This window comes from Myotis daubentonii, chromosome 6, assembly GCF_963259705.1.
Source record: "Myotis daubentonii chromosome 6, mMyoDau2.1, whole genome shotgun sequence".
In the NCBI taxonomy this organism is placed as follows: Eukaryota; Metazoa; Chordata; class Mammalia; order Chiroptera; family Vespertilionidae; genus Myotis; species Myotis daubentonii.
The window spans coordinates 86785888-86800999 of record NC_081845.1 but is presented as its reverse complement, the minus strand read 5'-3'; the positions used below and the strand labels follow the sequence as shown (position 1 = coordinate 86800999).

The following is a 15112-nucleotide window of genomic DNA, read 5'->3' as shown; positions in this document are numbered from 1 at the left end:
AGAGGAAGGGAGAGGGATAGAGAGTTAGAAACATCGATGAGAGATAAACATCAATAAGCTTACTCCTGCACACCCCCCACTGGGGATGTGCCTGCAACCAAGGTACATGCCCTTGACCGGAATCGAACCTGGGACCCTTCAGTCCGCAGGCCAACGCTCTATCCACTGAGCCAAACCAGTCAGGGCGATTCCATCAGCTTTTACATGGCCATGCAAGCATGAGTCCTTTGCCCGGGAGCCCCCTGTCTCAATACCCACAATAACCGGGCTCCCCAAACTCCTCAGATAGCCCCGGCATCAAGTGTCCTAATTTCCTGGCTCTGGAAAAGTTCCCATCTGACTTTAGGACAATCCCTTGTTTCAATGTGCAGGACTCGGCCAACCACGTGGGGGCGTCACCGATAATCTACCAGTTGAGCTCCTCATGGGCAAGGCCAGTTCGATGGAGTAAGTACTCAATCGTGGCTCACAGCTCTGAGTAATGAGCGTGGAGGCGGGACAGGAAGCAGGAGGCATGGTAGGGAGAGAGGCTGGTAACAGACTGGGGTTCGCAGGCGGGTGGGACGGGCCCCCCAGCTGGGTCCAGAACATCCCGGACATCACCTTGGCAGCCTCCCCCGAAGGCCAGCACGGTCAGCGCTCAGGCTCCCAGAAACCCTCCCGCTTCGGGACACCTGAGCAACCCTGGGAAAAGGAAGCTGAGTGCTTGCCTCCAGATACTTTTTTGGTATCACAGCCTGAATGTTTCTTAAAGAAAGTTGCCAACCCCTGTTTTACAAAAGCGAGTTGGTGGCCTGGAATGAACGGAAGCATCTGTTAGAAGCCAAAGGCAAATCCATTCAAGACCACCACGTTCCTGGGCCATGTGGTCAAAAACACCGGGGAAACACAGCCGAGCATTGGCTGCAGGACTCCTCCGGGCTTCTGATCTGCTCATGGCGGTGGCTGTCCACCGGGGCACAGGGGTCCCCTGTGGGGCTGGACGACCCCAGCGAGTCTCACCGGCTCAGGAGGAGGCCGGTCTCTACGCCTCGGTTCACACCACTTCTCCACCCAGAAGGTACCAGGGTCCTCTTCAGCTGCCTCATCCCACCTGCCCCGTCGGGGCCAGCTCTGATCCCCCTCCCCCGGCCTTCCCTGACCATCCGAGGGTATGGTGCTATCCCTGTGGACACCTACTCTGAATACCTGACGCCTAGTCGTATGAAGATGGTTGATCATTTGTGCACTTTTTGGTCAGAAAGTCTTTTTTAAATTAATGGAGTTTATTTTTTTAGAGAGGTTTTAGGGTCACGGCCACCCTGTGTGTTTCTATACCGCTTACCCACTGTACACAGCCAGTGCTACAAATAGCCGGCGCTGAGGAAAGTTGCTGCTTGATAGATATCAAATCAGGAAGTGATGCAAACCTGAGCAGCACAAAGCCACTTGCGAGAAGGGAGTGCGTGAAGGGAAGTGCCACATTGGGATGAAGTAAGAATGAAGTAAGATGGACAGTGAAGACCCCTCCCCCCACCGCTAGACAGGTGCCCAGCAGAGCGGCTGTGCCGTCTCTTGACCCGGGGGCTCCACAGGGCAATGCCCTAGTGAATGAGGCGCCAGCCCCCTCGTGGCTCCGTGACAGAGGGTCTTGAAGGGAGGCCGAGGTGCTGGGCGCCCCATTTCTAGAACCCGTGCCAACTCGGCTAGACCGGTGTGTTCTGTTTCCCCTCATATTATTTTTAAAAACAGCTTGAAGAACCGGACAGCGAGGCTGGGAATCTCACACTGACCCACCGGCTTCATCACATCTCACCCACCAGCTCTGTCCCCGGGAAAGCGCAGCGGAACAAGAGCAGGCCCGCAGGCATCTGTCCTCAGTCACAACAGCGTCACGCCGGGCGCCGTCCATGCTCCCAGCTCGTGGTGCGAGCTCTATGTACGTTGACTCGCTTGGGCCTTGTCCCCGTTACAGAGGAAGACACTGGAGCTCAGAGAGACTAAGCGAGTGCGTGGCAGAGCTAGGCTCAAACTCAGCTTTTCTCCCTGCTTCCAGGCCCCGAAGTCTCATCTCAGTTCCCTGAGGCCGCCCCTCGGACCATGAGACTGAAAATCCAACAGCAGGAAGGACGGGGGACACAGGAAAGAAGAAGAAGGGGAGAGTAGCACAAGGACAGGAAGAAGCTGGGGCCAGGGGGAGGTGCACACGGCACTGGCTGTGGGTCCAGGAGGGCGTCCAGAGCGGGAATGAAGCAGGAAAGTGCTGGTGACCGCCAGAGAAATGAGCCGCAAAATATGCAGAAGCCATTTCCTCTCCCAAGGAAGATAAACAATAGATTCATAAACAAATCTCACAGAGCTGTCCAACTATTTAAAGCGTTCTGGTAGGAACGCGTATCCTTTGTGAGCAAAAAGCGAATCTCCCAAAATGTGGTCCGTAATTATTCGGGGGAAAGGAGATAGGAAAGGGACACACTCCTTCCCAGCCTGGCACCTGCAGCCAGTGACAGGTCCTCTCTGCGCCTGGGTTTGCTCTCCCGTGAACAAGGAATAGTCATTTCTGCCCCCCAGGGCCACGCTGGAGAGAGGAAAAAAAAAAGAGACACTTTTCGGCCAGATACCCTACTTGACCTTCCCAATGGAAGCAAATAAAATGCTGGATAAAATTTAAAATATAAAAACTGTACATACATTGCTGAGCTGGCACAAATGGAAGGATTCTTCAAAGACCAGAAACAAACCGAAAGCAGGAGCCCTGGGAGGCCATCCTGAAGCAAAGCTGGCTCTTGTCCTGGGGTTCCTAGACATTCAAGTTTCCCAGGGGAGCTGCTCCCCGCCGTGAATGAGACAAAGCACAACACAGAGGGAGCTGCAAGGAAAGCTGGCATTGGGCCGGGAGGGCCTGGGGAAGTCTTCACTGAAAATGTGTACCGAAAGCCGGACTTCGCACAGTTTTGCAGTTTGAATTCAGGCCACTTCTGTAGCCAGAAAAGCCTCAGGTAAAAAATCAAAGTGATTTTTGGTTGGTGGTGCCCCTAGACCAGTGGTCGGCAAACTGAGGCTCTCGGGCCACATGCGGCTCTTTGGCCCCTTGAGTGTGGCTCTTCCACAAAATACCACGTGCGGGCGCGCACGTACAGTGCGATTGATGCTTCGTGGCCCATGCGCAGAAGTCAGTATTTTGTGGAAGAGCCACACTCAAGGGGCCAAAGAGCCGCATGTGGCTCGCGAGCCGCAGTTTGCCGACCACGGCCCTAGATGACTAGCAGAAGTTAATGCAAATCGTCTCTGGAAAGGTCAGTGTCAACCCGGACCTCAAAGAATTCTCAAAGATAAAGTTGCAATGAAAATGAGCAGCTCACAGAGATGACAGAAGACAGCGAGGAGGTAGGTACAACAGCCGCACAATCAGGCCTGCAGAGATGGCGGACTCTGGAATTACCCGACGTGGAATCCTACAATTCTCCAACAGCTACTTCAATATGTTAGAGACATAGAGAAAGACGTGTGCAATATGAACAAGAAATAAGAGACCAGAAAATCACCAAGCAGATTTGAAAAATAACGAACCAGAACTTCTAGAAATAATAAAAAAGGAGCTGAAAGGAAAAAAATTCAATGGATGAATTAGATAGCATTTGAGACACAGAATAAATTAGTCAAATGGAAGACAAGTTTGAAGAAATTATTCAGAGTTTGCAGAAAGACAGAGATTTAAAATATGAAATAAAGGATAAGAGGCATAGGGAATAGAATGAGAAGGTCTACCATACGTCTAACTGGAGTTCCTGAAGGAGGTATTAGAAAGACGTGATATTCAAAGACATGAAGGGTGAGAATGTTTCCAGAATCATTGGAAGATACCCATCTTCAGCTCTAGGAATCCCAACGAACACCAAGCAGAATAAAGACAGAGGAATTCACTCCTCCTCACTGCACAGGGAAGCTCCAGAACACCAAAGAAAACAACCGTCTCTTGAACAAGACCAGAGGGAAACGCCAGGTCAGATACAAAGGAACAGCAATCAGGCGGACAGCCAGTTTCTCAACAGCAACATTCAGAGCCAGGGCAGTGGACCCACGGCTTCAGTGACGTAAGAGAATATATCCAGCAAAGCTGCCTTTCAGAACTGAGAGCAAAATAAGGCGCTTCAAGCCAACAAAAACAAAAAAACCAAGCCAAACCAAAAGAAAAAAAAGTGGGACTTTACTACCACAGTCTCACTAAAGCAGTGATGGCGAACCTTTTGAGCTCGGCGTGTCAGCATTTTGAAAAACCCTAACTTAACTCTGGTGCCGTGTCACATATAGAAATTTTTTGATATTTGCAACCATAGTAAAACAAAGAGTTATAGTTGTGATATTTATTTTATATATTTAAATGCCATTTGACAAAGAAAAATCAACCAAAAAAATGAGTTTGCGTGTCACCTCTGACACGTGTGTCTTAGGTTCGCCATCACTGCAGTAAAAGATGATGCTAATAGATTTATATTAGGAGGAAGGAACATGATCTCGGATTCATGAAAGAATGGTGACAAAAGTATTGGTAAGTGTGTGGGTAAATCTATACAAACAATATATGAAACAATGATGTCTAACTTGTAGGTGAAAACAGGGTAGAATAAAATCACAGGCTAATAACTCTGTACACATTGGGAGAGGCAGTGGCTAGAAGTGAACCTGTTTACGGTTCTTGCATTGTTTGGGAGGAAGGTAAAGACACCGATTAATTTTAGACTTTGTCACGTATGCCTGTTAAAATAGATGGGTAGCCACGGAAAGAATAGATACAGAGCATATAAATTCCAAATAAGAAGATAAGGTGGGGTGGGTGGAGGGCAAACGGACGAGGGTGAGTGGGACACCTGCAATCGTGTCAACATTGAAATTTTTTTAAAATGATAGAATCTCTAAAAAAACCCCCTCACTCTCATTTCGGAAAATGCAAACCACACTTAAATATGCATGTCCAGACAGATGAATACTTATTGTATTTTTTTAAATGGAAAATAAATGAGTACATGATTCTGGGGGAAAAGAATAGAATAAGAGGTGAAAATATCTCAAGCAAAAAGAAAAATCAGAAAAAATGTAAAGTATGTAAAGATGGTAGAAATGACTCTCAATTCATCAATAAGATATATACTGAGTCTAAACATCTGTGCACCAAATTGCCTTAAAATACATAAAGCACAATTTTCAGCACTGCGAGGAGAAATTGACAAATCCAGTGAGAGATTTTTAACACGTTTCTCTTAATAATTGATAGATTAATCAGACAAAATCAGGAAGGAACACATTATAGATGAGCTGAACAGTACAGTGAACTAACTTAGATGCTCATATCTAGAAAAATATATTCCATAATTACAGAATCCTCGTGCTTTTCATTCATAAAACATTTAAGAAAAAAATTGGAAAGAGACAAAATAGAAAAAAAGGAACACACAGAAGTGGCTGAAAGCTTACTTCAAACTCTCTCGAAGGATCCTATTTTGTCTTAAAAAAGACAGAGGCGTTGTCTTGCTCACTCATGCATAGAGCCTAGCACAGTGATGGTCACAGAGGAAGCTCAGCGCGCACAGTAAGTCCGCACGGAACGTCATTGACAGGTCCTCCGACCTCAAGTGAAACGAAGTAAAACGAAACCGATTTTTGCCAGAGGCGAGTTAATATCAACAAGAGTTAAGTTACTACAGCGTCTCAGCAAGATTATACTGAAAAGGTGTTAAAGGGAGTGACGTTATTCGAGGACCAGCTGTACCCATGACTAGTGAGTGAAGGGTTCTCTCTGAAGAACAGCCAGGGGTAAGGGAGCAACCGCAGGTAATGAAATCCTTCCCCACACGGAGGGAACAAGAGGACAAGGTGAGTGGCCTCCGTCTCTGGGGAGAATTTATACAGAAAAGGGAAGCAGAGCCAGGACAGCCATCTTCAAACCGGGAGAGGGAGTCCTGTGGAAGGGTCTCTGAAAGCTGGTCTTTGTGGTCCACGTGGCAGAGCAGAGATGGAGACCGTACAGAGAGAAATAATTTGTCCCGGCGTGCTCTCCCTCTTCCATCGCTCAAGGCTTGTGTCACTCTCCCTCTTTCTCCTAAGCTCCAAGGGCCCTTCTCCTACTTCTGTAACTTTCTAAATAAACTTTCCCTTATCATTAAAAAAAGGGAAGGCAAAGGAAATTGTCCCAATATTAGGAAGGACTTTCTAACAATTCACTGTTCATCATTGGCTGGGCATTGGCCTGGCTGATCCTCTAAGGCCCCTCACAGCCTTGCGTGGGACAGGAGTTTCTGTCCAGAATGTTCTAGGAGGCCCAGACCACAGACTGACTGTCTTTCCAATGCCATCCTATTCCAGAGATTCCTTCACCCCAAATTCCCTGGATCCCCAGTCCCTAAAAGACCTGCCAAGATCCCAGTTCAGGAGGTAGGGGAGGAATAATGAGAGCTTCAGTCCCTGGAAACTCAATTCAGGGTCCTGCCTGCTCCACCATCGGCCTCTCCATTAACCAAAATGAGCACATTCTGTCGAATTAGGCTGACACTCACTTCCTTTCTCTTGTTTGTTTGTTTTAAAATATATTTTTATTGGTTTCAGAGAGGAAGGGAGAGGGTGAGAGAGCTAGAAACACCAATGATGAGACAGAATCATTGATCAGCTGTCTCCTGCACGCCCCCTACAGGGGATCGAGCCACAAACTTGGCATGTGCCCTGACTAGAAATCGAACCATGACCTCCTGGTTCATTGGTCGATGCTCAACCACTGAGCCACACCGGCCGGGCACGACACCCACAAGTCCCTGGAGACTCATTTTTCCCCACAGATGGGGAAAGATGACAAAAGCACATGAAATAAGTTACGGCGGACATTCCTACACCTTCCGGGAGAAGGGACGCAAGCTCACCTCGTCCTCCGCAGCAGATGGTCGAGTTGGGGGCCTGGCTCTGGGGGCTCCTCCTGCAGCTGGCCGGTCATGCTGCTCTCATGCTGCTGGGCAGGTGGGAAGAGGAGACCTGGTTCTGTGGGGAAAAGAGGAGGAGAGGTCACGTCTTCATCGCCTGCTCCCAGCTTTCCATCGCCAGCCCCAGAGGTCACTACCCAGACGCCCTGGGACTTCCCGAGGATGGCCTCACCACTCTCGGGTCACGGGGCACAGACGGGCCTACGCTGGACAACGTTTCCCATGCCCTCCGTGTGCCAGGCAGGGCTCTAAGGATGAGGCTATGAAGATGAACCGCACGCAGTCCCTACTCTCAAGGAACTGTCTGGCAAGACTAGTTTTCATTGCAATGTGATGTGGCAAGTGCTGTGATTTCCCCAAATTCACTCAGCAGCCCACCTGTCCCTCAGGGGAGGAGGGCAGAGGCAGCTTACAAGTTGACAGCACAGGGCTTCTCAAACTACTGTATTTGTGATGGAGGACCAGTTGTCTTTAAGTTCCAACTCATCACAAATGAATACTTTTAAGTAATTTTTTAAATAAAAATATATTTTATTGATTTTTTACAGAGAGAAAGAGAGAGGGATAGAGCGTTAGAAACATCGATGAGAGAGAAACATCAATCAGCTGCCTCCTGCACACCCCCTACTGGGGATATGTCTGAAACCAAGGTACATGCCCTTGACCGGAATTGAACCTGGGACCCTTCAGCCTGCAGGCTGATGCTCTGTCCACCAAGCCAAACTGGTCAGGGCTTAAATAATTTTTTAAAATATATTTTATTGATTTTTTACAGAGAGGAAGGGAGAGGGATAGAGAGTTAGAAACATCGATGAGAGAGAAACATCGATCAGCTGCCTCCTGCACACCCCTTACTGGGGATATGCCCGAAACCAAGGTACATGCCCTTGACCAGAATCGAACCTGGGGCCCTTCAGTCTTCAGGCTGATGCTCTATCCACTGAGCCAAACCAGCTAGGGCAAAATGAATACTTTTATAAAACACTAGAGGCCTGGTGCACAAATTTGTGCATGGATGAGGTCTTGCGGGCCCTGCCCCTCATCGGGGGGAGGGGGGACAATCCGGGGTGGGGCCAGCCGGTGGGGAGAGGCCGAGGAAGGTTGGCTGGCTGGCCCTGCCCCCTGGTCGAACTCCCAGTCCAACTCCTGATATCGAGGGGACAATTTGCATATTAGCCTTTTATTATATAGGATAATGAAAATGAACCACGAGATAAACAAAATGAAAAATATTCAAAGTACAAGCCTACTTTTTAATTGTTCGATTCAATGAATGACTCTGTCGTATCAGTACGGAAGTTTCGAAGTGCTTACGCCCAGTATCTGTACTTTATTATGGACCCGTGACGTTTGCAGGCCAGCGCCATCCCACGAACCACAGTTGCGTAGCATCACTAGAATATGAGTTTATAGACTGCAACTTCTCCTGAGCTGTCTGGCTGATCTTGGTTCACAGAGGGTGGCTGGAAAGAAAAATGTCAAACTTGCCCTGTGGACTAGCCTTCAGAGTTCGGCGAGTCTCTCCAGGAAGAAGAGCCACGGTAGGGACTTTGGGAGAGTGTGGGCTTGGGGTGATGGACAGAGGCAGTGGGTCCAGGGAACACGAGCAGGAAGCCCACGGACCCTGGTCACAGCGGTGCCTGCAGCCCTGTCCTGCTCCATCCGGGACTTCCAACCCTCTAGGACAAGCCCAGCCTGAAAACAGATCATTTCCAAAATGTCAGGGCAGCTGCTGGTGTTCGTGCCTCCTATTTAATGCTATAAAAATACATATTTTTTTTTTAACTTGAGAAATCCTTTGTCTGTGACAGCCAGTTCCAAAAAAAGCCTGTGAGTGCCTGTTGCCTTAATACTTAAGGAAGTGATTACAAGTCATTTTCACCCATTTGAATGTTTAAGAGAAAGTACTCCTCTAAGCTCTCAGCTTTTAAGTAGTTCTTATTTTAAACTTTATAAGGAAATAACTCTACCGAAGAAAAATTCTTTTCAAAGTCTTTTTTTTTAAAAATGCAAACACACACACACACACACTCTCACTCCCGGCTTCAAATGCTAAATCATCTGCAATTTGGGAGTTTGTTGCTCATGAAATTCGGGCGATAAGCACATCATAAGCATTCCTACAGCGACAGAATGCTTTTGAAGCCATGTCTGTGATGTTACAAAGATTGTATATGATTATCTCTGAATGTTGGCCAAGAGAAGGTTATGGAAATAACTATTTGTGTACAAATAAGTCAATATAGTAACTGGCAACCTGAATAGCAGACCACGACATGGTGGGAGGCAGGAATGCGGTTCCCTGCGCGCCCATGAATAACTGTGCTGTCCTTGCTCGCAGCCTGGGAAAGTAGCTCTCCAAGGTCCCCCACCGCAGCTCCTGTCCTTGGAGCTAGTCTCAAGGGCAAGCCTTAAGCTTCGTCCCCTTGTACTGGCCATCTGCTGTATGTCAGGTGCTGCGCTAGACCTTAGGGGTCTCAAGATGCCCCAAAGAGACATAGAAACAGGTCATTACGGCCCCCCACCCCTGCTAGGAAGCGTCTGTGGGCTGGCGTTAAGGAAAAGGATTGGAAGGTAACTAGCTCAATCCACCTATCCAACCAACCACTCGTCCATGCCACGTTTACTGAGAGGCTAGTACGTACCAGGCAAGTACAAGGCGCTGGGCATACAACAGTCAAGACCAATGCGGCCACTGCCTTCATGGAGCTTATCGTCTAGTGCGGGAAACTAACATTTACAGATTAAAGAGGACTCGAACTACAATAGTGATCTGCCCTAAAACAAAGGCCACTGCTATAGTAACACATACAGGCCAGGCGTGCATGACTTCACAGACAGTTACAAGCCCTGCTAGGGCATCAGCAATGTCTGATTAAAAAAAATACCACCCAGGGCTATATTTTTACTGGAGAGAGAGAGAGAGAGAGAGAAAGAAACATTGATGAGAGAAACACTGGCCAATCGCTTTCCGTACACGCCCTGACTGGGGATCGAACCCAAAACCTAGGTATGTGCCCTGACCAGGAATCGAACCTGGAACCTTTTTGGTGTATAGGACGACACTCTAACCCACTGAGCCACCCGGACGAGGCAATGTCTGCTTTTTCTCACCACCGTGTCCATGGGCTAGCAGAGCAGTTCTCAGACCCGACTGCACAGAGTTAAGACAATCCTCAGGTGAGGAAACTGAGGCCCGCTGCCTTATCCAAGGCCACAAACCCAAGTGGTGGGGCTGCACCAGGCATCCTGGAAGGCTTACAGGACAAACATCTTACTTATCTCTTTCCCACAGGACCAGCGAGGACACAGCCCCGGAAGGACCCGCAGCCGGTAAGCCACCAGGGAAGGCCAGAGTCTCCCCACTGCCCCGCACTGCTGTGCGGGCCCCAGTTTCCCTTCTGCACACTGGTGGCGACCAATGCTGCCTTCCACACCACACTGCTTGTCCGAGTTTAGGGGGAAGTGAAGATTTAGGAGTCTCGGGGAGGGGAACAATCGATATACAGAAAGGACACTCTACATGGGTATTGAGGGGCCCAAACCAAAGGGGAAGGGTTCTCCGCAGCCACAGGGCAGTTTTAATGAAAAGAACAGGTCACCAGGCGGAGGCGAGGGCAGAGTCAGGGGAGGGCGGGGATGTGAGATGTAAACCGCGGAGCTCCTAACATGGGGAGCAGGACCAAATGAAGTGTGAAGCATTCCCCATGCCACCCACAGTCCATTAGAAGTTGGCACAGATTGTTAACAGCAGGAAAAGGAGGAGGGAGAAGAGAAGGAAAACCAGGAGGAGGGGGAGGACGGGGAGCTGGAGGAGGAGGAGTTACATCTGTAGATTTAATCCAAGAACACCAAGCAACCGCGGGGGGAGTAAACAATGCAAGGAGGAATCTGAGACGGCAGTCCCTCGGGGCCAACCATTCTGTCCCACGAGTCCTCCTATGTAGGGGGACTTTATAGATGTGGGGGAAACTCCCATCTCCTCTCCAGTTCTTTAGAAGAGGAGATTCCTGCCCAGACCATTCAGAGATAGAAGCAGATCACTTAGGCCTTTTTGCAGCTGAGTACTCCGGAGCACAGAAGCCGGGCCATTCACGTCAGTATCAGAGCAGCCCACACTTGGTGAGCCTATCAGATGGGCTCATTGTAGGCTGACAGAGGATGGCAGGCCACCATCCATTCTGCAACTTCTTCTGGCCTCATCCCTTTGCTCAAGAGCTCCAACCAGCTGGCCTTCCAGGTCTTCACACACACTAAGCTCTTTCCTACCCCAGGGCCTTTGCACATGCTGGTCCCTTGGACTAGGATGCTCTTTTCCTAGCTCCCCCCTCATTAATGTCAGCTTTCAGGTGATAGCATTAGTGAGATTTATTTGGCCCTGCAGAAATTTAAGTACTTATCACAGTTGCAGTTAATTAACTATGTGCTAAACAAGTGGGTGTCCCAGACTGTAAGCCCTACCATGACATGGGCAATGTCTGATTTTTTTCACCATTACTGTCCCATGTGCTAGCACAGCATTTCCCTCTCTCTCTCTTTTTAAATTTTTTGAATTATTTTACGCAGGCCCTGAAATTTAAAACTTTTGGATCAAAAGCCTATATTTATATAAACAGTTGATTAAAAGCTTTCAAACAAAGGAACATAGACAACATTTGTTGTAGCCTTGTATGAATTCCAAATGACTTTCCACAGAATCTTTTATTTTTACTAGTAATTCTTTATTGTTGAAAGTATTACATGTCTCCTTTTCCCCCCATTGACCTCTCCCTGGCTGCTCCTGTCCCCCCCGCCTCCCCCCCCCCCCACTGTCTGTGTGCATTGGTTATGCTCATATGGATGCATACAAGTCCTTTGGTTGATCTCTTACCACCACCACCACTGCCCCCCCCCCCCCCCCCCCCCCCGCTCCCCTGCCTTCCCTCCAAGGTTTAAGCACAGAACAGACCATCAAAAGCACAGCCGTTCTCAATCCTGATTGCACACCGGCATCACCTTGGGAGATTTAAAAAACACAGATGCCTGGGTTCCACCACAAGCCTATTAACTAAGCGTTTAAAGCGTGCCAGGTGGCCGTACACGTGGCCAAGGCTGAGAACAGCTGACTCAGGAGGCCGTGGGTGCTGCTGGGCTCCCGTCCGAGAGCAATCAGCCGTGGAGCTACGGTAGGACCTCGCTCCCTTTGCTTGTGTGGATACAATGTGTAACTTAAATGTTCTCTTCCACCCCAGAGATTAAATTTGAGGCAATTCCTCAAGAGGGAAACAGACTGCTCATTGTTAGCAGACATACTATTTCTTTCATTACGGGCTCCGCCCACAGCCCCTGCCCCGCCACTCCTCTGTCCACTGACCTTGGTTTATCACCTTTCTCTTCAAGGCCACAGGATTAACACTTAAATATTTGGGGTGAAATCCCTTATTGACAAAAAATTAAATCAGCCCCAGCTATACTACGCTGTAGAATGCAAAAGTTCACCTTAAATTTCATTAAAACAGAAGAGATCAAAGCCAGTTCATGCTGGGAAAAGACCCTCCAGGCCAGCCCTCAGCCATAGGTAGTGGGCACTGGATGGGGGAGGTCACTCATGGGGGCAGAGGTCATGCATGGGGTAGGTCATCTCAGCTGATCTGGCCTTCCCAGGGTAAGCAGAGAGCAAACTGTCCCCACCCACTCCATGGTCTGATGGTCTGGGTCCCCACCCCACGATTCATTTGTTGAAATCCTGACCCCCCAAAAGTGATGGTGTTAGGAGGGGGGGCCCACTTGGAAGTGCTCAGGTCATGAGGGTGGAGCTCTCCTGAGTGAAATTAATGCTCTTATAAAAGAGACTGCGGAGAGCTCCCTACCCCCCCCCCCCCCCATGTGAGGACAGCCAGGTGTGCTGGCTACAGACCAGGAAGACAGCCTCACCGGAACACAACCATGCTGGCACCTTAATCGTGGACTTTCTAGCCGCTAGAACGGTGAGCAACAAATTTCACATTTCTGTTGCTTCTAAGCCACCCAGTCAGTATTATTTCATGATAGCAGCCCGAACGGACTTAGCAAATAAGATGTGTGAAAAAAAGCCAACCTCTTACACAGCACACGAACAACTCCAATTCCTGATGGTTTCACAAGCCCAGCCAAAGCCCCGCTCACGGGGTCCCACGGCCCTGTGCGAAGCAGACTGTCATTGAAGTAAGAGTAGGGTGAGCGCTCCTTCAAGAGTGGCTTTCATGTCCATGGGGGCCACCCGGAGAACTGAAGCTTCCCTTTGAACCTACCAGATTGGCCAAAATAATGAAAAAACAAAAGTAAGTATTGGAGAAGTTGGAATCCTCACGCATTGCTGGTAGGAATGGAAAATAGTGGCTGTGTTGCTCAGCTGGTTGGAGCATTGTCCTGAACACCAAAAGTTGTGGGTTTGACTCCCGGTCAGGGCGCTTACAAAGGCAATCCATCAATGTTTCTCTCTCACATCGATGTTTCTCTCTCTCTCCTTCCCTCTCTCTCTAAAACCAGTAAAAACATATCCTTGGATGAAGATTAAAAAAGAAATAGTGCAGCCACGTTGGAAAACAGTGTGGCAAAACCATAAACATAGAATGACCGTATGACCCAATAATTCTACTCCTAAGTACACAGACAAAAGCACTGAAAACAGGTACCCCAAACCAAAAACGCATTCATGAATGTTCAAAGCTTTATTCATAATGGCTACAAAAGTGGAAATGACCCAAATGTCCACCAACTGACTAACAGATAAACAACTCTGGCATATGCACCCAGTGGAATATTACGCAGCCATGAAAAGGAATGAAGCACTGACACATGCTACAACACAGATGGCCCTCGAAAACATTACGTTAAGTGAAAAAAGTCAGGTACTAAAGGTCACCTACGCTCTGATTCTTTTCATCTGAAACACCCCGAAGAGGTAAGTCCATAGAGACGGGTCAGTGTTGCCAGGGGCTTGAGGGAGGGAGGATGGGGAGTGGCTGCTTAATGGGCACAAGATGTCCTTTGATGAAAATGTCTTGGAAACAGGCGGAGGTGATGGTCCCTCACTGTGAATTCACTAAATGCCCCAGACTCGGGCACTTTACATGGCCAATGGTTCATTTTATGTTATATGACATTTACCTCCGTTTCTTGAAAAAAGCTTTTTGGGCCCCACTCTGACTCAGTAGGCTGTGCCCAAGGACCTACTTTTTAAAAGAATATGTGGGTGATTCTGACCTGGGGGGATCCCCGGCATGGCCTGCAGGCCAGGTCTGATTTGTGTAAATGATGCCTTTACGGGAGGTGAGTTGCTGCTATTTCCTGAGCGCTAACCATGTGCCAGGGCACTGGGCTTGGTGCTTGCAAACACAGTAGCTCAGCATCACACTGCAGGGTAGGAATGATCGAGGCTTTGCTTCAGAAATGAAGAGACTGAGGCTCAGAGAGGGTAAGGAGGCTGCCCAGGGCACACAGCTGATTAAAATGGATGTGAACCAATATCTGTCTAATTCCACAGACGACATTTCCCCATCACCCTACACGTACGCCACCGTGTCCTTTGTTTTTATTTTTTTAAAAATATATTTTATTGATTTTTTACAGAGAGGAAGGGAGAGAGATAGAGAGTTAGAAACATCGATGAGAGAGAAACATTGATCAGCCGCCTCCTGCACATCTCCTACTGGGGATGTGCCTGCAACCCAGGTACATGCCCTTGACCGGAATCGAACCTGGGGCCTTTCAGTCCGCAGGCTGACGCTCTATCCACTGAGCCAAACCGGTTTCGGCAACCACCGTGTCCTTTAACAAGGCTTCCAGGTGGCAGAAATGTCACTGTTGTGTTTACAGGTGCAAAATGCTCTTTGGTAGAGACTTACGTCATCCTACTCAGAGCGTGGTCCTCGGGATCCCCTGGGAATTTACTAGAAATGCCGACTGCCGGTCCTCACTGAGGTTTGCGGACTGTCTGTGCCATCCCCAGATAGCCTGTGCGCACTGCAGTATGAGCAGGCAGCCACTAGCCACAGGTCACTATTAAAATTAGTTAAAAAAAAAATTACCCTGACCGGTATGGCTCAGTGGATAGAGCGTCGGCCTGCAGACTGAAGGGTCCCAGGCTCGATTCCAGTCAAGGGCATGTACCTTGGTTGTGGGCACATCCCCAGTAGGAGGTGTGCAGG

General features: G+C 48.7%; 1 protein-coding gene across 15 annotated transcripts in view; it reads right to left on the bottom strand.

The window, feature by feature from the left end:
• TRERF1 (transcriptional regulating factor 1) overlaps window positions 1-15112 on the bottom strand; it is a 212922-nt gene that overhangs the window by 63099 nt on the left and 134711 nt on the right. For all 15 annotated transcript variants that reach the window (XM_059701666.1, XM_059701665.1, XM_059701663.1 and 12 more), the window contains one exon: window positions 6888-7002. The gene's annotated coding sequence lies outside the window, so the exon portion shown is untranslated. The remainder of the gene's footprint in view (window positions 1-6887; window positions 7003-15112) is intronic.